The 21592-nt window shown below is 38.5% G+C and overlaps 1 protein-coding gene across 1 annotated transcript in view; it reads left to right on the top strand.

Annotated features, from left to right (window-relative positions):
- Window positions 1-2425: 2425 nt before the first annotated feature.
- lingo3a (leucine rich repeat and Ig domain containing 3a) overlaps window positions 2426-21592 on the top strand; it is a 33023-nt gene continuing 13856 nt past the window's right edge. The window contains exon 1 of the mRNA XM_042007157.1: window positions 2426-2917. The gene's annotated coding sequence lies outside the window, so the exon portion shown is untranslated. The remainder of the gene's footprint in view (window positions 2918-21592) is intronic.

The raw sequence follows: 21592 nt of genomic DNA on the forward strand, positions 1-21592 counted from the left end.
ACTATGAGTACTATGAAAAATAAACAGTTCAAATAAAATATACACCCAAAAAAATACATGTGGGGTACCTTTGAACCAATAACAATATAACAGCTTATATTTTCTAATGTCATCTGACTCCAGCAATATCTGTATCTCTCACATATACATGGCCTGGTCTAGTGGTTAGAGAGGTAGGTTAGTGCCCAGATGAACGAGGTCCAAGTCCCAAGATTAGCAATGTAGGGGACCAGCACTGCAAATAGAATGGGTTTTGAAGCAGAGAACTTTTGGATTGGGATTAATAAAAGTATTGTTGTGTTCCTTGACCCTCCATAAAGTTGTTCAAATTATTTATAAAATGCTCTAAATAAATAACCTTATCTTGTCAGTCGATTTTCTCTTGGAAATGGACAGACAAGTGTTTTCTTCTTCAGTAACAGACATTATAGAAAGAGACACAATTGCAAATCACTCTTCTTTACAACATTGACAACTTTCATGAGAGAGCGGAACAAAACATTGAACAGAAGGCGACCAGGAACCGACATTACCACGGAAAAAAAACCCAACCAAACAAACAAAAAACAAAACAAAAAAAACAAAACAAAAAAAGGTTGTTTCCAAAGAAGAAACACGAGTCTGCCTTTGCTCTCAGAATGCCACAATTTAATATGATTTAATTCTTCATAAACATCTGTTACTAGTTGTTACTCGCTTGGTGAAGTGAAATGAAGTAAAATTAAACTATTAATCCACTAAAATGAAATTAATTGTAAGATTTTATTTATTGATTTAGTTTATTTTTTTGGGTAAAAGCAGCGTGACCTCATGGTCATTTGAAGGCAGCTATAAATGTGCACTCAGTGGGATTACTTCCATCTGGGTTGACTTAGGCTAGGTACACACATAAAGATTATCAAGCTACTTTTGTCCCGATTTTTCCCAGCAAACGCCCGATTATCTTAAGTCTTATATGACTTTCCCTATAAAATGATCATTTAGTGTGAGGTGTGTTAAGAGCAAATTCGTCCTACAGTCGCCTCTGAAACAGCTCATGGCCAACAGGTATCCAAAGTACTGAACATGTTCAGTATTTACGACCAAAAGTCTTCGTGTGTGTTGTGACTCTGTGGATGGTGGCGTGGAGCAGAATGTAGCCAATCCAGAGAGCGAGCTGACTGGGAATCAAGGAAGGATATAAAGTCCATGTTCACGCTGTCTCCAGTCTGTTATTTTTTTCAGTTCTGAATTTTTCTGTTAACAGTAGTCCTAACACCAACATCATTCCCTCGTCTTGTAGATCCTCTTCCATGCTGGGTGTTGTGTTTTCCGGTTGTTGCCATGGTTCTTCTTCTTTGTTTTTCCAGTTGTTGCAATGTTTCTTCTTCATTTTTGTTAGATCACATTTGGTCACGTGAGATTTTTGGCTCGGAGGACTAGATTTTAGATCGGTTGCAGGACAGCATCGTTATGTGTGTGTTGTTCTGTGCTGATATTATCAGAGCAAACCACACACAGTATGATCCAAACCGGTAAATGCCTGATTTTCTATCTTCATGTGTCAGGTCTCAAACGGATAAAAAATCTCTTCAGATTTAAAAAATCCTTTTGTGTGTACCAGACTTTAGTCACGCTTCCTGAGCCTGGCTACACTTCCGTGAAACCAATTGTGCCAGGAGTTTCTGACAAGGCCGCTAGCTTTTCTTATGCTGGATAACTGAATTTTATGTTTGTAACAGGCCCCAGGGTGCGAATGCATGTCCACACTGCTCGGAACGAACCATATTGTCTGTGGAAGTGGACGAGGGTTTGTTTAAAGCAGAGTGAATGGTGCCAGTGTGAATGTGCCCTAACTGCAGGATTAAGTGCTTTTGGATGGGGAGGGGCCTGAGTCAGTACCAGTAAACATTGCCTGCTTTCATGTCCGTCTCCAATATCACCAGAAAAAGTCTTCAGATTTGTTGCTAGTCATTTTTTTAAAAAAATAGAATCATCAGAGGGGTCTGAAAATTTGCTAAAAATTCACCATAATGTACCGGAAATCGAGCGCTGATAAACGTTCCATGTTGTCTGGATTAAATGTGTTAAATTTTTAATTAGTTAATATCTTTTTAATTAATTAATCAAAATTAACACGTTAAAGTCACACCCCCAAATTTTTTTTTTCTCCAGTACAGTCTCTTAGTCCATATTTAACTAGAAATGTCTTTTTTTGTCCCCCACGTGTTTCCGTACAATTCCTGCTTTTCCAGTGGAGTCACCAACAAAGAGTATACCCACTCACTAAAAGCTGAAGTGGGTGGAATTGTTAAGCATAGTGATCATCTGCCATTTTCTCTTACAGGACTTGAATGCAACACAAATCAGTCCGAGAATGGGAGAAAGAGAGAGAGCGAGAGAGAGAGAGAGAGCAGCAGCGCAGATGAGCCCCAATGAACAGCAGCCGGGTCCTCTTTCAAACAAACACACACCACCACGCTCTACATCCCTCACACACAAATGCCAGCATACTCATACACATGCAATCCAATAACCAGAGCACCATCAGCCCGAGCTGCCTGTCGCTGCCGGTGGCAGCTCTCACTGCTTCACCGAAACACAAAGCCGGGAGCCTGTTGGAAGAGGAGTTCCTGCTGCCTTCTTAGCACAAACGAGAGTAGAGGATAGAGCTGGGGACCTCATTTTGGTGGTGGTAGATAATTTATCATCAGTAAAGAGTAGAGTCAGAGGGGGGAAGGTGAGTGAATGCTTTCCAGTCCAGCTGCTGTTGCTGCTGCTGCTGGAGAAAGAGGAAGAGGAGGAGGAAGCTCTGTATCTGGAGAGGCTGGAGGAGCAGCAGCATTTTGCTGTGCAGCCAGAGCCAACGGCCACAAGTGATCAGAGCACCACCAGACTTGTAGATGTAGAAGGGGCACAGAGCAAGTTCTAGTCCTGGGTGAGTCAACTTCCCATCTCTTCCTGCACACACAAACACTCCTGTGTGCTACACTTTATGTGCTGTCTGTAACTGAGATACATGACCACAAAAAAAGAGACCATCATGCACATGCTGTTTACCTGTTGTCATCCCTCTTTTTCTGCTGTGTTTTTTGTTTTGTTTTCCTCTCCCCCAAACAGCCGACCTGATGAGCATGAGATTCAACCTGTGATTGCTGTGACTCTAGTTTATCCCCTCAGTATCTCACACCGTGATGGTGCAGTCCTGGTTGATCGATTTGCTCTCTAACTCAGATGGACATCGGCTCTCATTACCTCACGCTGGCTGTGCTTTTCTATTGTCATCCTTGAGATAGTGTGCTTGTGCAGTCATGCAAGCACAGCCATTCAGTCTCTGAATGTGTGTATGTGCGTGTGTCTTTGGTTACCAGTTCTCAGTTAGGTTTTAATGATCTAAACGGTGGGTAGGAAGGGTAAGGCAGCCGTAGATCGATCCTTGCCATCATCCTGGTGTGAGAGGCTTGATGCCTGTCCTCCACATGGCATATATAAGCCTCTTGTCTGCTCTAATCTCTTTCAGCTCTGTTCATGCTTTTTTGGTGTGCGCTAAATTCTTAGCGGAAGCACTTGAAAATCAAATGGTTTTTTTTGAGGAATGCAGATGTCTGAGCTGTTGTGGACTATGGTGTACCTCTTTCCCAGTGATTCTTCCATACACTTTACTAATGATAAACACAAATAAATAATTGCTCATTCTTGTTTTGAAGGCAATAAAGACATGGAAAAAGACCTGCTGTGTTTTTGATGATGAAAACAACCTTCCGGGGCTTTTCTCAAATATATGTGGACCACTTGTGTCTCTAAAAAAAGTTGACATAGAGATTTCAGCATGGAACAACTTAAATCAACACCTCAAGTCTGTCAGACTCTCCCATCTTTCAGCCGCAGGCAGCTGTTTTAGCGTATTGATTGATGCGATCTGCCACTGGCCCTGTCAAAGGTTTCTATACTGCAGTGTCACTGCATTCTTGCTCTTTAATTGGGCGGAGTTCAATCAATAAAGACAGCATGACGATCCACATGAATGCATTTTTTGAGGGAACTACTACATTTTGCCATCCACAGCAACCTCATTTGATCATCCAGTTAGCCATCTCAGACTTTTATTCTTTTATTTCTTTTTTTGTGAGGTGTAATAGGGACACAAAATTCATGAAGGGAAACTAGAAAATGTGTTTCTGGAGGTACAGCCTGTTGTGTTTCCTGTTGATCACCTGAACCTCAGATTGTTTGCCAGCATCGCTGTCTTTGGTGTGAGAAATTGGGTTTACGAATGGCACATTATAATTGGTCTGTACGCACACAGTGGTCCAAGTTATAAGATGCCCATGCCATCAGGGGAAAAGAAAAATCTCTTAATGGTAAAATCTGGTCATTAAGGAATCAGCTACTTTCATGCATTGGGCGCATAAAGTTTCTGACTTTAGACCTCACCAGTGGAAGCAAACCCAAATCATAACACTGTTGTGATGTGATGGGTGCAGCTCTTCACCTGCTGCTCTTCCTTCCATTCTTTCCAGGGGCCAATCTTTATTCTCTCTTACAAATTGAGTCATTCTAGATTTTCTTCTAATTACATTTCTGTGTTGAACTTGAAGGTACAACACTATCGTCTTAGATTTTAATAATGTTCTGGGCAGTCATTCACTAACTTTAGTTATTTCCTAACAACATAGTTTCCACATACTTTCCAACACGGTTGTTAAAGGAATGAGAGGCTACTCACTGCATCAGCTTGGGTTGAATGACTCACTGCCAGCTGAAACATAATAATCACTGCAGTCCTTTTCTAATAAGAAGCTATTTCCTGTTTTCTTGGTTAAATCTAGGTGGTGATGTTATTTATCCAGGTAGTGTATATAACCTTAATGGCAGAGAACCCTTTTGTGCATCCTCACATGGAATGAGCAAAAGGATAAATCTTTCCAACACCTTTTGGGGACAATGGATGGGAATTAGCCTTGGGCTACAGTCTGGCATGCTTAAATTCATATTTTATGAAATGTTCATTAACTTGGATTGTCCCATCCAAATTGATTGATTTGGATGCAGAAATGAATGAAAACCTGTTCAGTTGTGCACAGGGATAAACTGGGATGCTCTGGGATTGTTCAGTGTTAGAGGAAAGCTTGGATTCTGTTTAATATCAGCAAATTCTAGAAGAAGACACAAGGCAGTGTCTTTAAAAAAAGCAGAAAGTGGTGAAATTTCTTCTCCAACAAGATAACAGTCTAAACATAGAATATCACAGATCTGGAAGCTTTTTGCAGGGAGAGTGTGTGGATTATAACAAAAAGTGAAAACTCTTAGTTGGCTACAAAAAGGATTTACAAGCTGTGATGTTGGGGTGTTACTAATAACAACTGACCACGAGTTCAAAAATTTCTGCTTTAAGCAATTTTCCTTTTTATCATTGATTAAACTAGATGGAGATTTAATTAAAATATTAGGTGTAAGATGAAATAAAATAAAAACAAAACTATAGTCCTCTTAAAAAATATTGAAAATTCACTAAAAGTTTCAGTGTCTAAACCTTTGTAGACCACTTTATGTGTCATGTCCTGCTCCATGTGTCATCTCCTGGGTTCCTTTTGCTTACTGAGAGCAGCTACAGTGTAAAAAACAGCACTGAAGTGAAAGCAATTATGCAACAGCACTTAATGGTACCCAAGGTGCCACTTAGCTTCCTCATTTGACAGATTTATGTGCCAGTAATGAAATGTGTGCTGACAGGTCTGTGTGTCCCTCCGTGTGCATTCTTGAACCAGGCCTGTTAGTCTCGTCCGTTACTACGCCCACACTTACCTTCTCATTTTGATCCTTCCGTTGCACATAAAGCTGTCACCCGTGTTTAGTGGTGACATTACCTTAGTTTAACGCTGCCGATGCCCGGACCAGCTCATTGTTTTCGACTTTGGAGTATTTATGGGAACAATAAAGCAGCGATGCATCGATTGTCAGCAGGATGAGGGCATTGCTGCTCTTGTGGGAAGGATAGTACGGAAGCAGGGGAAAGACCTGGAGGGATACAGTGGTGAAGGAGGGATGAGGAGAGAGGCAGAGGGCTCCTGGTGAATGACTGTCCGCTACCTGCAGGCACTCTGGCATGTCAGCTGTTGCTGTTAAGATGTCCAGCTGGAACGATGGTGGACCTGTGTGTGTGCTGGCCGTCCTCCCACACACAGACTAGTGTAATGCTATTATAGATGGGCATGCAACCCAATGCAGAGCTTAGAGAGCATCTGGGCTTTACAAATTATTCTTTTTTTGTTTTTGTTTTCATTTTTAAATTTCCAAACATGATTGTTTCGTTGGACATTTGTAGTAACGACTGAGACTAACTGACCTTGTTACCTGAAGGAAGAGGTTCACAGCAGAAGTAATACCATAAGTAGTACCAGTGTTTTAGACAATTTATTAGGATAGGATGTTTAAGTGTTTTTTTTTATTTATTTTTTTATTTAATTTTTTTTTTAATAGGGAACTAAAGCTGCCTAAAAAAAACCACAACCATTTTCTTAACTGTTTTAAACATTTCTAAACGGCTTTATATTGCTTCATGTACAGAAACGGCTGCACAGTATGTGAGCAATCCTGGCTGGAAATCAGCCAGGATCACTGAGTCATACATGCTCAAGTATGACTTTATTAAGTGACCGCAGGAAATTTTACCTACAGCACATCTCAAAATGACATTTAGTCAAGTAGGCCTGATGTGTGTTTGGCATTTGAGGCCAATTAAGAATAAAAATTAAGAATAAGAATAAGACTAAATAAAAGTTTAGTTTTTATTTAAAATTCTGCTGTTTGAAACGGTTTAATTATTTTCAACTTTCTACTATAAGCTATTCTAGCAAAGAGGTGCAACTGACTCAGAATTCAATTAACACAATATGTTATCCTGTTAAAGGGAAAGAGGAAGACTGGTGTAAGTGGGAAACCGACTGAATGGAGTCACAAGACGCTGCAGAGCTTTTCCAGTCAGAAATGATGTCAGTTATAAAGTCTGCAATTAAGTCAGTAATAAACTGACAGACAATGCTTTTTTTAAACTAACGTATCCTACAATCTTTTTATTATATTGCTTGTTTAACCTACCAGTTTCCCCTCCAGGAAACTGGTAGGTACTTGCTTTTTAACCTTGTAATTAATAACATAGTTGCTTGCGAACTACGCTTGGTTCTGAAGGATTCCAATATGGGGTACATTAGAGAACTCAGACCAGATAGTTGTCAAATTTGTAGGATATAAACAAAATTATAGTGATTGCGACAATAGAGAAGGTTAGCGTTTGGTTAATTTTAAGATTAATAACTGCAGCAGTATAGTATGTGGTATGTAAGGCCCCTTAACCAAGCATGGCATGTTTACTTTGAATGTTTTTGTCATTTTTACTGCTGTGGACTCTGTGACATAATAGCTGGTCAAATTGGTCTCTACACTGCCCCCTACTGGTTCCTCAAATATTGCTTCTGAACACATTAAGTTACTAAGACATGCACACAGAGGCGCTGCCAAGAGTTTTGGGCCCCATGAAAGACAATGGCATTGCTGCTCCCCATAAATATTTGCTGCCAGATGTAGGGCTGCCATAAAGATGTACTGAAAACCATTATTTTCAGTTTCAATGTCTTTTTTTTCTTGTATGATTCCAATATTGGAAAATTCTCTGAACATTAAAGAAAGTTAAATATACAATATTTACTTACTTTATTGCAAACATTACAGTAGATATATGTTTTTGGTGCAGTTGCTTCCAGCTGCTTATATAAACTGCCTTTCATGGGAATAATGAAGATCTATAGACGCGTTTAATGGCTGTAATTCAATCTCAGTGTACACATCTAACTGAACTATTTAATACAGGCTGCTGGAGGCTATTCAGTGTTTCCAATCAACTGTCCAGTATCCAGTACAAACAGTTACAGGGGTTTTCATATGATAAAGGGGCAAGGACAATTCATTTAATATAAATATCTTGCTAAACATTTACTAGCACTCATGAAATGTTGGTTAATGCTAGAACTCACAGAGCTATGAAAATTTTCACTCTTGATCAGGTGATCAGCATCTCATCTTATGAGAACTTACGTGTTCTCATAAGTGTACCTCACTTATTTCTCTGAACAACAGGTTCATTTCAACAACTCACAAACTATAGAGGCTACACACCTTTCTTGGAGAAAAACTGGGTAACATATGGGCACTCGTTCTTTTGTATCTCATCCGTCTCCTTTCTCTCCATCCTTGTTTGAAAACCAGATTTTCTTTGATGGCTGCGCTGCATTTTTTTAAATAGCTGATAGGTTTTAATAAACGGCTCAGGTTCTTGCAAACCGTTGCTGAGGAGGGAACTAATGCACTAAGTCAGATCCAAACCATGAGGTGCACTCTCATGCACTTTCACCGGGGTGATTTGGGCAAAATCAATATAAAATTTTTGGTTAGCAGTTTAAAAACAAGTGAGAACATAGGTAAATTATTTTGCTGCTATATATATATATATATATATATATATATATATATATATATATATATATATATATATATCAGCTCTAGGATGGACTAGAGTGAGAGAAAGGGTTTTCACACTGTGTTTACTGAATACTTAATTTTAAGGTCTGTTAGATTGCTCCAGTATTACATACATCCTTGAAAGGGAAGGATCTTCCCAATTGCTCTGAGGAGGAATTTGGAGATGAAACATCCTTTCATTGGCTAAGTGTTTTAACTTTTGAACCCTTCACATTATGGCAGCTTAAAGTATAGATGGAAACATCAAACAGCTTACGATTAAAATATTGTAGATTTTTAATACTTTGTCATGTGAATTAAATCTTCTGCTATGTGCCTCCAACATCAGCTGCGCTATGGGATAAAGAGCGGGGTATCAGGGGGAGTTTATATATACTTGTCAAACTCTCTCCTTCATTTAGTTTTATCTATTACTATGGCTGCTGGCAGCTTGAAGTGCAGCAACTGGACAGCCGTGAAGCAATGTTTTTCAATATGGATCAACTATCAAGACAGAGATAGTATATTACTGGAAAAGGTGGAGTTTAGAGCTCTTACCAGGGCCTTTTTCAGGAAAGTAACATCCATATCAGCTTAAGGACAAAATTTATGGAAGTACAAGAACTGCATGCTGCATGACCTTGTTATTGCTGAAACATCTACAATATGAATTAGTTTCTTCCTTAATCAAGAACAGTAATAATATGATCTCATCAGGCTAAGATTCAGATAATATTCATGTGCAAAAGACAAGAAAAACAAAAACAGAGCAGAGGACAATCATATTGCAGTATTTGTCCTATTTTTCTATATCAACCTGCATCTTCCACACCAAAACAAACCAAAAAACCAATACCACAATGGTGCTCAATCCATAACAAAGTTGCTCTCAGTCATAGCAGTGCAGTTGCATTTAAATTGCTGCAGAAGCTATAACTATACCTCCACTCAGTGCGTTTTCTTATTGTAGAGTCCGAGCACTGAAAGGCAGTTGGTTGTTTTTGTCCTCACAATAAAATCCAACCATTCTGAGAATTTATTTGATTCTTCAAATAAAAAAGCCACCTGACTTGACCGTGAGACATGACCTCAGCTGTTTGATCCCAAAATGCATTGATGTTTTGTTCATATTTTATGAACCACTTTCATAGTTTTCAAAATCTATCTACGAAAACTTGTGGAAGAAAAATGTAACTTTACAGTTTCTGCTTCTGCTTTGCCAGATTCCAGAGATCTTATTACTATATGTTTGAAGTGGTATCAGTCCGTTCAGCTTGGTTATTAAGCACATTTGCAGCAGCTGAGCCACGCAGTCATGCCTTACTGTACCGTATCAAGCCAGCTGTGTCCTGTGGGTTTACTCAGATTACACACTTCTTTCATACAATGTGCTCTGCACATGAGAAGGCTTTGTAATCAGCTCTCTTAAATTATGCAACTACAATAAGGGCAAGACAGACTCTTGACATGCATAATGTTTTTGGAGTTAAATTTCTTCCAAGAAAATGCTTAGCAGTCTCACAATGTTCAGTTTTAAATATCATGTTGTTCTTTGTTGCATTTATAAAACGTATAATTGGCTAGATGAAACAAAAAAATCCAGATTCCTGTTTCTCTTTTAGATTTTTAAGTGCTGAAAGATCCCTTTTTTTCTTTTTCTCTGTGCCTCCTTAGTCCTGAACCATTTAATGAATAGCATGTTCTGGTCAGATGTTATCAACACTGTGGAAAGATATTAAGCACTAGATTAATTAATCATTCCTCAAACGGATCCTGTCACCCACAACAGTCAACTGTGTGTTCAGATCATCTGATCCCTGCTCAGCCAGCCGTTTCTGGGTTGATGATAATGCATTAAGATAAAGTTCTGCACATTAGATCTACATCTGCTTAGGTTTGCGGAGCTCTTTTAAACATTTCTTATCCCTTACTTTTCCTCCAGTCCTCCTCATTAGGAAATTGGTCTTTGAACCAACTAAACCTATTAAAATATCCCAGTGAACTGTCTGTATGAATGAAGATTAAAGACCTATGGCTGTCTGCCCCTTCAAACACTTCATAACCCCAAATGCTCCTCTCTGTCTGCTCTGTGGATCACACCATCAGACCTAAAGTCAACTTTTGTCTCCTTTTCAGCTGCTGAAAATAAATCAGATAATCAGTTGATCACATCACTTTCTCAGAGTGGAGAGCAGTAGAGCAGGATGATGAGATTGAACTGTGCAGTCACTTTGCTCTATCTGTTTATCTTAGCTTTAATTGCTATCTGTGCTTTTTTCTATTATTTGTTGCTCCACAACAGACGAGAAATGATTGATCAAACACACATTTATTTGCTGTTTGTGCCAAGATATTTTCTCATTACTATGCTTTACTCCTAGAAAGACAGGAAATAGAAGAATTTAGACTGGGATTTAAGTGTTATCCAGATCAAGAGTCTTGGACCTTCTCTGTTCATTTTGCGGCCCAATTGTACTCAAATACTGTGAGTAGACCGATACAGCTGGTCTGGTTCAATCCAAAAGTAATTCGCTTGTGAAACTTAAATTGATATTTTCATATCAAATCTTTTGACAAGAAACAGAAGCTTTTTTTTTATTCAGATAAAACGGAACTCATTTACAGCATTGCACAGTGATGCAAATTTAACATGATGCCTCTATCGTTTAGATTCCAGCAAGCTTTATCATTACCAGTCTGCTCTAAATTGGGACTGGGTATCAAAATATCATGACAAGCTCATAAAAGAAGCCGAATATATATTTTTGTTGCATGCACAGTGTGAGCAGCAAATCATACAGCACTGGAGAGAAGGAAGGATGAGGGGCACAACATATTTTATAGGCAATAGATTTTTTTTCAGCCTGTCATTTGACAAACCATCAAAGCACATAAGAGCATTTCTCCTTTGTTTTGTTTCTGCCCGATTTTAACCAATAAATCTGCAGCTGTGTGCGACTGTGTGTAACCAGGACAGATGGGCGTAATCAGATTGCACATCCCGGGCTGTGTTTCCTCTTCCTGTTTCACTGTCACCCTCTCGTTTCATTTCCTCTCCTTGTAGGAGCTTACAGATCAGGTTTGGCTGTCAGAAAGATTTGACCAGATGTAGTCTTTGTTATGAAAGTCTGGTGAGTTTTTTTTATGTTGTTTGGGACAGAACTGTATAGATGCATTTCATGTAACAGCTGGAACCAAGCTTGTTTTTGCTACATTTATTTCACAGGTGGTGGAAGATGCTTCATGCTCAGAAGAATATGGTCATGTTTGCTAGTATAGATCCCAACTTTTAGCTCTGTGTGGCTTTAAATATCACTGTTTTCATGCATATGTACACAAACATTTAGCCCCTTCCTCTTACATTTTCTGAATTTGACAGATGCACTTTCTTATCTGTGGTGTTTGCCACACTTTGGGGTGAAGAGGACAAACTGCTTCTGGACATGGGGAGATGTTATGAATTTATAATATGACCTGGAGAAGTCTTACAGAGAGTGTTGCATGAGGCTAATGTTTTAACTAACCTGTCAATGGAAATCTGCTTTTATCTTAAAAACACAAGCAAACAAACAAACAAACAAAAAAAAAGCATTGATCACACACTCTGGGATAAACCAGCCTGGGTGACAGTGCACTGCTATCTTTTTCAAACACAACCCTGCATGCTTTCCTCTCATACTATCTTTTTCCACCCAATACACACATCCAGAAGCTTTCTTTCAAAGAATTTTCTTTTCACCCTCCCTCTGCATCTCGCTTTTGTCTCCCAATGAAACGCCATCATCAGAACCACTTTCAGCAGATCTCTCGGCTGTCTCAGCTTGAAGAAGGCAGCGCCTGCATGTCAGAGTAAACACTTTCAACAGAGCCTGTGAATAATTTGTAAACCAGACCCTTTCTGTGGTTGTGTCTTTTTGTGTGGACGAGGCTTTTTTGTTAGATTTTTTTTTTATTTATTTTTGGTTTAGCTCCATCTCACTTTATCTGACATGCTGTTTCATCCCATCACATCCAATGTTGAGGTCTTGTGTGATGTCAGGACATATCTATGTTTAATACACTGGCATGACACAGTTATTTTGCACCCATAGCTGTACCTAGAAACTTTAAAGAACCAGCAAACGGGCCTTGATGTTATAATTTGACTCAGACTGTGCTGTTGCGATGGCATGGCATAGTGATCCTCTTAAAGGGCTCTGATTTCTCATCCTTCATGCTTGCTTCATGAACATTTGTTTGCTCCTTTGGGCTGAATTTTTTTCCCAGAAGAGTTATCCAAGGTCCCAGTTTTCTTTTACTCAGCCTGAAGATTTGAGATGACTGTCAAGAGCAGGGGAAGCACACGCACCCCTCCTCTTTGTGACTCTTCATCCCTCTTTCAGTCTCTTCCTCCCGGAGGCCTTTAGAAAGAGCAGCTGAGTCACACTCTCCTCCCCCTCTTCATCCTCAATCTGCTCTTGCTCCTCTATCCTCCACCTTCCTTCTGTTTTCTCTCACTAAGCCCTCATAACGGAAGCTGACAACCTGTGTCATTTGCCAAGATTCACCGTTAACTCCCTGCAGGGCTTCAACTCAAAGCAGAGTTTTTCTTCTTTTTTTTTCTCCTACCACATTAAACAAAATTTCTATGTGCATGTTTACGATTTCACTGTCACTGTGCATGTGCTCTTTTAGGCACTCCTGTTAGTCAGGGTTGCTGCAGCACACTCAATGATAGAATCTCTATTGTGTTGAGATTTACGCAGTAGAGATAAGAGTGCGGCTGTCAGCCACTCGGCCGATCTCTTACACGTTACAGTCCGTGTTCCTCTGAAGTGCCTCATTTTAGACAAATCCATTGCTAAAGCTTTACTTTCTTCTTTCACACTGCAGGGCGAATGATGCCTCATCACCTTCCCTCAACCATCTCTCATTACTGCTATCATTCTGTAACTTCCATTCATTTCATTTTGCATACTCTGCTGCTTTCTTGTGACTGAGAACTAGTTGGAGGCATTCCTGTTTTCTATCCTTTAGCTTCTTTGTTCTTTTTAACATGGTCAGCATCTTTATGTGGGCTTTTTTCTTTTCTTTCCCACATTTTCCTGTCTTCAAACACTTGATTGTTGCCTCCTTTTAACAAGATGCTTGCTGTTACATTAGCAAATCTCTCAGAAGACATGGCACAGATACAGATCCTGCTACTTTTCTGCTTCAGCTTGAAGCTATAAACTGGAGCTGCTTTCCAGACAAAACATCTATTTGCTGTTTAAGAATCACAAATGAAGAATAAGGGGTAAATGAATAAATGTATGAATTAAGAAATTAATGATCTCTGCAGATTTTTTGAAGTTGTTTGCGAATGTAGAGCCATGAATGTAGCATTGAAATTTAAACATTTTAATCAACAATTATTTGCTCTGAGACTTTGTGTGTGTGCGTCTGTGCTCTGAGAGAAATAGTTTCAGTGCCAACGTTGCTGCTTGAGATCATATAATTGCCTCTGAAATCTTCCTGTAATTAACACTGTTGAATAATTACAGCACAATCCCAAACATCGCCACTCTCACATTATTAGGCTCAGTGTGTGACTCCAATTGTATGTAGCAAAATTAGCCTTTGTATGTTATTAACAAACAAAGATATTTTTTTAGCTTTTTTTTCTTCTAATTGTTGTTACAACTGTCAGAGCTCGCTGCATGTTGCTGTCTTGGCTGCAGCGAGATTAAAGCTGGGAGAGAGACAGGAAGTGGACCTGCTAGTGTGGCAGCTCCCAAAGGCATGTTTCGAAAAGCACAGGATTAGAGGGTGGGACATTGAAGTAGGCCATTCAAACAGGCTCAGCTGAAGTATGGACAACAGACTATAACATAGACAGAGCCGGATTGCCCAGTACATTTCATCAGCGTGTCATTATGCTGTAATCCCAGGCCAGCCACTATGCTTGCTGCATGTATGTCAGACAGGGATAATTACTTGTCAGGGACACTTGTGGATATTGCTATTTTCAACGTGATGCACAAGAATTGATGTCAGATGTGCCCTATTTTTCTTTTTTTTTTTTTAAATCATTGACTGTGTTTCTGTTCGGATTGTTTTGCTTGCTGTTAAGTGCCTGAGTGTCAGAACGAAGATGGAAAAATCAGCTGCATTTGTAAAAAACAAAAACAAAACAAAAAAACAAACAAACAAACAAGGATTTGGAACATAAATGGTGTGAAACTGTTCTACATCTAAACAGCATCTCTTCATAATTTATTTTTTAAATTGTTGAAATGCTAAAATGGCTGCAGTGAGACATGCATGCTGGTGTGTATTTATTCCAACTTTATAATTATTATTTTTTGTTTAAAAGCACATAAAAGACTGAGGACAGATAGATAGACAGATGATAGAAAAGTCGGAATTAATGCGCACATCCCAAACTTTCTTACTTTGTTCGCATTTGATGGCCGTTTAAAATGAAGGAGACAGGAAAATATTCAGAGCACTACCTCAGTTTCTGCATGCTTGCTTTTTAAATATTCAGGAGATCATCCACAATTTATACTGTGAAAACCTGGCTATAATCAAATTTTCACAAACACAGATTGAAAGCACTTATTTTCAAGTAGATGTTAATTATGAGCAGCTGAGATGAATGTGGCAAGGCTTTCATATGAGGATATAATGAGAGTTACAACACAAAGTGACATGGTATAAAAGAACAATTTTCATTTCCTTTTTGGTGAAAATGAAGAGTCCATGTGGTTCAGAGTCAGCGAGGGGGAGAAGACAATTAGAAGTGAGGAAGAGGTCAAGAATGTCTGCCAGAATTAGAATGCAGTAGAGAGACAAAAACAAGGCATGCCACATGTTTATGCTCATGAAGGTCTTAAATGTCTTATTTTACATAAATTTAATGATCTTGTATCACATATTAGCTTTCTAGTCTTTTGACATAAAATGTAATAAATATATCTGCAAGGAAATAACAAAGCATGGTGTGCACTGTATGTACGGTGTGTATTACATGGCTTAGCACAAACACAAGTAGAAACAACTTGGTTTTATGAAAAATTAACAATGAGTGAATAATATAATAATAGACCTTCCATAATTTTCAAATGTTGTTAGTTTCTTCTTTTACATTTAATAAACATTGAATAGACAACCTTAGACTTAATAGTTAGCTTCAAAGGAGGGGTTATACTAAATATTAAGGGCTTTCCCCAGTTTTTGGTCTGTAAATTTTTCCTTTTTTCTGCCACTGACTACACAAAGCAAATGAAATTATTGCAAATTATTTCGGATGAAGAGTAGCTAAACAAGCTAGATATTATCATACTTTAATTTACATAATTACAGACTCATCATATTGCATTTGCATTCAGCTTTGTGCTAATCATGGTCATCTGTTTGCTCATTCTCTGTCCTCACATATTGCTTATTGATGCAGCTGAATTCCAAAATAAAATACAAAATTAGTCTGAAGTTATGACTGAAAAACATCTTTTTATTACTATTTATTAATTTGCCATCAGTATAAGCACTTTGAGACATAGTGTCTTTTGACCAACTTGAAACCCATGTTCATTGATGTTTTGGAAAGAAAGATGGACACTACTAAATGTCCTCACAGTCCTCAGCTTCCTAATGCATAACAGCAACAACTCTGGACAATTGTGTGCAGCTCACAAGTGCTGGGGTTGTTTTCCAAGAAGTTTTAAAATTTTTGTTTATTTTAAAAGAAAAAAAAATTGTGGGTAAGCCTAAAAATCTGACGACAAAGTCACCAAGAAAATGGAGAATGCTTTGCTTTTATTCTGAAGAACTGTTGGCTCTAAATCAACTTTTTTTGATCACCTCTGTAGTCATTTTGTATTAAATGTCCTCTTTCATTGCCTCCTTTTTTGTTGTTGACATTCTCCCCTGCCTCCCTTTTCTTGTAACCAACCTTGTCCTTTATACCATCCAACTACTGCCACATTTTTTTTTTCACTTCATTTAAACTTTGCTCCTCATTCAGCTGCACTTCGTTCAGGCAGACAGTAGCGTGGTAACAATACTATAAATGCTGAAGTGAACGTACAGCCAGTCGCTGTATGATCACTTGCCAAACTTGCCAGTAAATTTACATTTACACTCATCTGCTAAATGAACTTGTATTGAACGGATCAAACTAAATTTAGCAGCTGGCTGGTGTTAATTCAGGGTTAATTCAGGGATGTGGCTGAAAGCTGTAAGGCATTGCCTTACATTTTTCAAAGTTATATTCAGAAAAAAGGCAGCTGGTAGATGTTTGGGTGTTTATTGGGGTGTTTCTTAAATAGAATGTTTAAAGCATGGGCCTATAATTAGCACCTCATGGCTGTTGGTTCGGCAGCAGCAAACAGAAGAATGGTGCCAGTCTTCTCATGCAGTGACAAAGTAAAGTTTTACCTTCTTCCACTTTGCTCCTCTGCACTTGTACTGTTGGCTCCTCAGCTTTAGGTCAGTTTGGTGTCACAACTCCAAGTGACCAGTCTGTTTCAGGACTAGCCAACACCTCTGACAACCAAAGTCACCTCCATAGTACACAGTGTGGTGTCACGAGACAAGCTGTGCATGCCTCTGCATTAGGACATCCTGTGCCTTCAAGGTGAAGCTGCCATAGACTCACCTTAAATGCCTAAAAAAGGAGGAATATCTTTTTGGGAGGTGATATTTTTCTTCTCTTGTCTTTTTAAACTTTTTTTCTTTTTCAAGTCACTTTTGTCTGTTTCAGTTAAACAGCATCGACTATCAAAAGGTCTGTCAGTGTCAGTCATTTTATATTGTTGCTCTCTCTTAACAATGTCAGTATCAGCCCGCTGAAGGGCTTCTGCTTCATGCATCCTATGAGTGAGTTGCCTTTTATGCTCCAGTTATGCTCACCCTTCTAATTTTGAATATGACGAGCAAACCAATTTGTTTCATAGTGCAGCTCCAGGAGAAATGACATATTTTAGATTTTATTGAGATCGAGTCGATGAAAGCGGTGAAGTGGAGATTGACTTATGTTTTTTTTCAATAATAAGGGACCAAATGATCCATGAAAACGTAAAAAGTGGCCTCTCAGAGAATGAAAGCATTAATCCCTGTGCTGTCTGATCCTGACAAAGTTTCTTATTACAGCACCAAACAACAATTTTACAGTATTGCATTTGAAAATGATAATATCAGTTCAGTGAGTATGAAGCGTGTTTTTAAAGCTTGTGTAGTCTCCAAGAGACCTGAAAGGGTACTCCTCAAAGTTGCCGGACTTCCCTGACAAGTAATGTAATTTTACCTTGAAGAGCATTGTATTATATAATATTGCTTCAACAAATTAAGTTAATAAATGAAAACACTGAAGCTAAACAATGAAACAACCTAACCAGTAGTGGTAGAGGAATACCAACAATTCCCATGTTCTGTGAGGTGAAAATAGTATTTTGTCAGAATTTTCAGAGGAGCCTGATAGCTTTGAAGAAAATGATGCAACTTCTTCTGTTCCTCATGAAAAACGTCTGCCTTATGGCAAGACAGAACAGTGAAAATGTTATCATTTTTAAGGTCTCCACCTAAACTGATTTAATGTTTTTTCCCTCTCTCTTTTGTTGTCCAAAACAACAAGGGCGGACCAGATACCTAAAAATCTGACTATTCTTGGTACAACCCAAGAACAGATCATCAAATTCTAACAAATAATAAGCATAAACTGACCTTTTCCTGGGTTAACCTCAGATGCCCATGTGCATGCATTGTACTTCTATATGTTGTGTTGCATCAACTCTGACATGCTGCATTTATACAGAACCCTCAACTGCGTTAATATTTGTCTGTCCAAACCTTTTACTAAGAAGAGGAAATCATTAAACCATCAGATGTGAATCAGTGAAGTATAAGTGTAGTTTACAGAAGTGATTTTTTTTATTTGCTTTACTTTTTGTATTAGACGACCACTTAGAGTATAATAATCAATTGAATAATTATTTAGTAAAATCTAGAGCTTTTTAAAAAATTTTCTACCTTTTTTCTGCCTGCATAATATCTAAATATTCCTATATTTTGTGCTTGTTCTGTTTTAAAGAAATCTTTAAACTGCAGGACTACTGACCACCATCAGCTGAAAGCAAAAGACTGCATCAAAGAGACAGAGACCAAATCTCCTTGTTAAGTTTAAGTGCTTACTCCTGTCTCTTCCATTTGGTTTCATGCACAAAATCACTAGTTTGACTTTCTTGTAGACATGCCAGTCAAGGCTTAAATGGCTCCAATCGGGGGAAAACTGGTGTCTGGGTTTGAAAAATCTTTGTGAGCGATGCTTGGAAGCTTCCTAATTAAGCTTTTGACAGCTCATGTCAGACTGACCATGGCTCAGTCAGCTAATCTCTCATTGAACGTTTAGTGTGTAAAGTTGTAGGATCTAATATGAGCTATCTTCTTGTTCAGTCTCTGAACTTTTAACAAGTGTCATTCTCACCTTGGACCTTGAGCAGCACAGCAGCTGATTTGCCTGTTTCCATCTGACGTCTCTTCTTGTTTTATTACACAGACAGAACTTTCTCTATCTCACTGCTGTTGAGTGATGAATTATGAATATATGTGAATTCAACAGCAGTGCCGGCCAGGGATGAGGATTACTTTCAATTTGCACAGTGCTCCAATAGCTCCCTCGCTGATTTGCACTGCTTGTCAGACTTGTTTCTCAAGGGACTTCTATGGCAGTATTAGATTTCCACCTGAAACTCTAACCATTCCAGCCATGTAAAAAGTTTAAGAAATGAGGCCCCTATGGATGCCCAGCATGCTACATAGCAGTAGTTACCCAATGTGCACTCTTTCTTCGACATTAATTGTATTGCCTCCTATACATGGATACCATTTCTCACTTTTCCTCTTGAAATAAAGGACTGCAGAGTGCATGTGACCCCTGCTCTTGTTGACTCCTGATAACTGCTTGTAATTGGCCCAGCAAGTAGCAGGCAGAGAAATGGAAGTTGAAGGACAGGAATGTTCTTAATGAAGCCGATGAGACACACATCGGAGCCTGCAGGCTTTAAGAAGGATTACATCAGACTTCCACAAGTCTCCTAAACTGGAGCCCTTTTTTTTCTACAAATCAGAGGAGAAAATGACAGGTTACATCTTTTATAATATTTTATAGCGTTAGATATTTTCACATCTCTGCTCATTAGTTTCTATTCAGATGCAGTAAAAAGAAGGATTTTTCTAAAGGTCAGTGTCCCCAAGATATTCACACAGATATCCCCTTCAGACTGAAGACAGCATATCAATTTGTGTGGCTGTCTGGGTCTTTATTTCCATGTATTTGTCAATTTTCATGAGTGAATTGGAACACATAAATCTTTTTATGTGCATGTTTTTTTATGTAACGACGTGAAGTGCAAAGTGCTATAAGGGTGTGATGTGAGATACAGTACTAGCCTCTTATGCCCCCTCTCTGCCTCTTCCCTCTGGATGTGGCAGGGAGTGTGAGAGCGACAAAGAGGCGAGCCAACTGGCACGGAAAAGAGCCTGGATTGAAGTGATGGCTGGTGACAGGGCAGACAGGCCAGCCAGGCAGGACATGGATGCCAGAGATGCAGATCACACTCACCTCCTCTTCTTGATGACTTCGTCTTTCTGGCCCCAGTCTGTTTGCTTTCTGTTCAGGTGTAAATAGCAAAGAAATATGCAGCTTTAATTGTGAATTTAGAGGAGAAATTACTGACAGGTCAAAGACAGAGGTAACCTTGTGTTACATGGGGTTTTTAGTCATATATCTCACTTTACCCTCACATACATGGATTCCTCCTTAAATTTCTCGTTACTTGTTTGTTTAACTGAAAACAATGAGGCCAGCTGATAAATTATCATAGTTTTTGCAAAGATTAAACCACAACAGTCTGCTTCGATTAGGATGGAAAACAGCAATGGAGTCCAGAGTTTTTTTGTTTTTTTTTGTCCCAGCTCTCTATTACACCGTATAATGGAAATAGAAGAGAGCGTTGTACAGTAATAAGTTGAACAGGTGCCATGCATACTGTCAAAGTGGAGGAAATGGCAACCAGCCATTGTGCTGAGGGAGGTATAAAGAATCATAAAGTAATGGATGTTTCTAAGTCATTATATTTGGATTTAATCAGGGGTTTCAAGAGCATGAATCTTATGGTTAAACAGCCTTTTAACATCTTCATTCTTTATTGTCTTATTCTATCAGACGACTAGTTCATGCTGAACAGAGTTGTGGATGAACAAAGGGTATTATTTTCCTTTTTTAAATAAATTGCTATGAAAGAAGTTGGCAGAAAAAGTTCTTCTTATTTTTTTTAACCTCAGTAAACAGTTCCCCAATTATGTTTTCTCTTTCTGAGTGGTCTGTCGGTCACATTTCATCCCTCCAGAAGTTATACAAGTAGCCTGAGAAGAGGCTCAAGGAAAGAGAATGCTGTTACATTCTGAGGGTGGGGCTTACAAAGATGGTGGTCATTTAATGGACAAGCTGCCAGTAGCAGCCAATCCTCGTGGCAAGCTGGCTGAATGACGGATGGGGGATTGAGGAATATACAGACATGTTTAAAATGGGCCACAAGTAGAGAAAGCTGTTCTTTAAAGGAACATAATTTAAGGATTAGTTGGACTTACTGAACAATGCACTCATTGGTGCTTGCTTGATACTACACTGACGCCCATTTGATGAGTATAAAGCTGATTAAATGTGGAACATATATCTGTCAGGCTACTTATGGAAAACCAAAAAAGTTACAATAAGAAAGAAATAATAACTGAACTTAAAAATAATTAAATCATAGTCATGCATTGTTTTCACAATTATTTATTTTTACACTTATTTTTGTGTTTCTTTGCCATTTGGTAATAAGGTAGGAGAGCTGCAGTCACCAGATTGCCAACCTGATTACCATACAGCACAAAAATGAATAAATGTGGAAATGAGTGAATGAATGAGTGAATGAATGAATGAATGAATGATTAATGTGGAAATAAATGTAGAGCTACGTAAATAAATGTTGAAAAAAAATTGGAATAGAATTTTTTATTTGAATTAATTAATTCAAAACATATTTATTACATTTTTACAACATTTTTAGTCCTCCATAATTTCTTATCTTTTCAA

Source organism: Melanotaenia boesemani, chromosome 14 (genome assembly GCF_017639745.1).
Source record: "Melanotaenia boesemani isolate fMelBoe1 chromosome 14, fMelBoe1.pri, whole genome shotgun sequence".
Classification (NCBI taxonomy): domain Eukaryota; kingdom Metazoa; phylum Chordata; class Actinopteri; order Atheriniformes; family Melanotaeniidae; genus Melanotaenia; species Melanotaenia boesemani.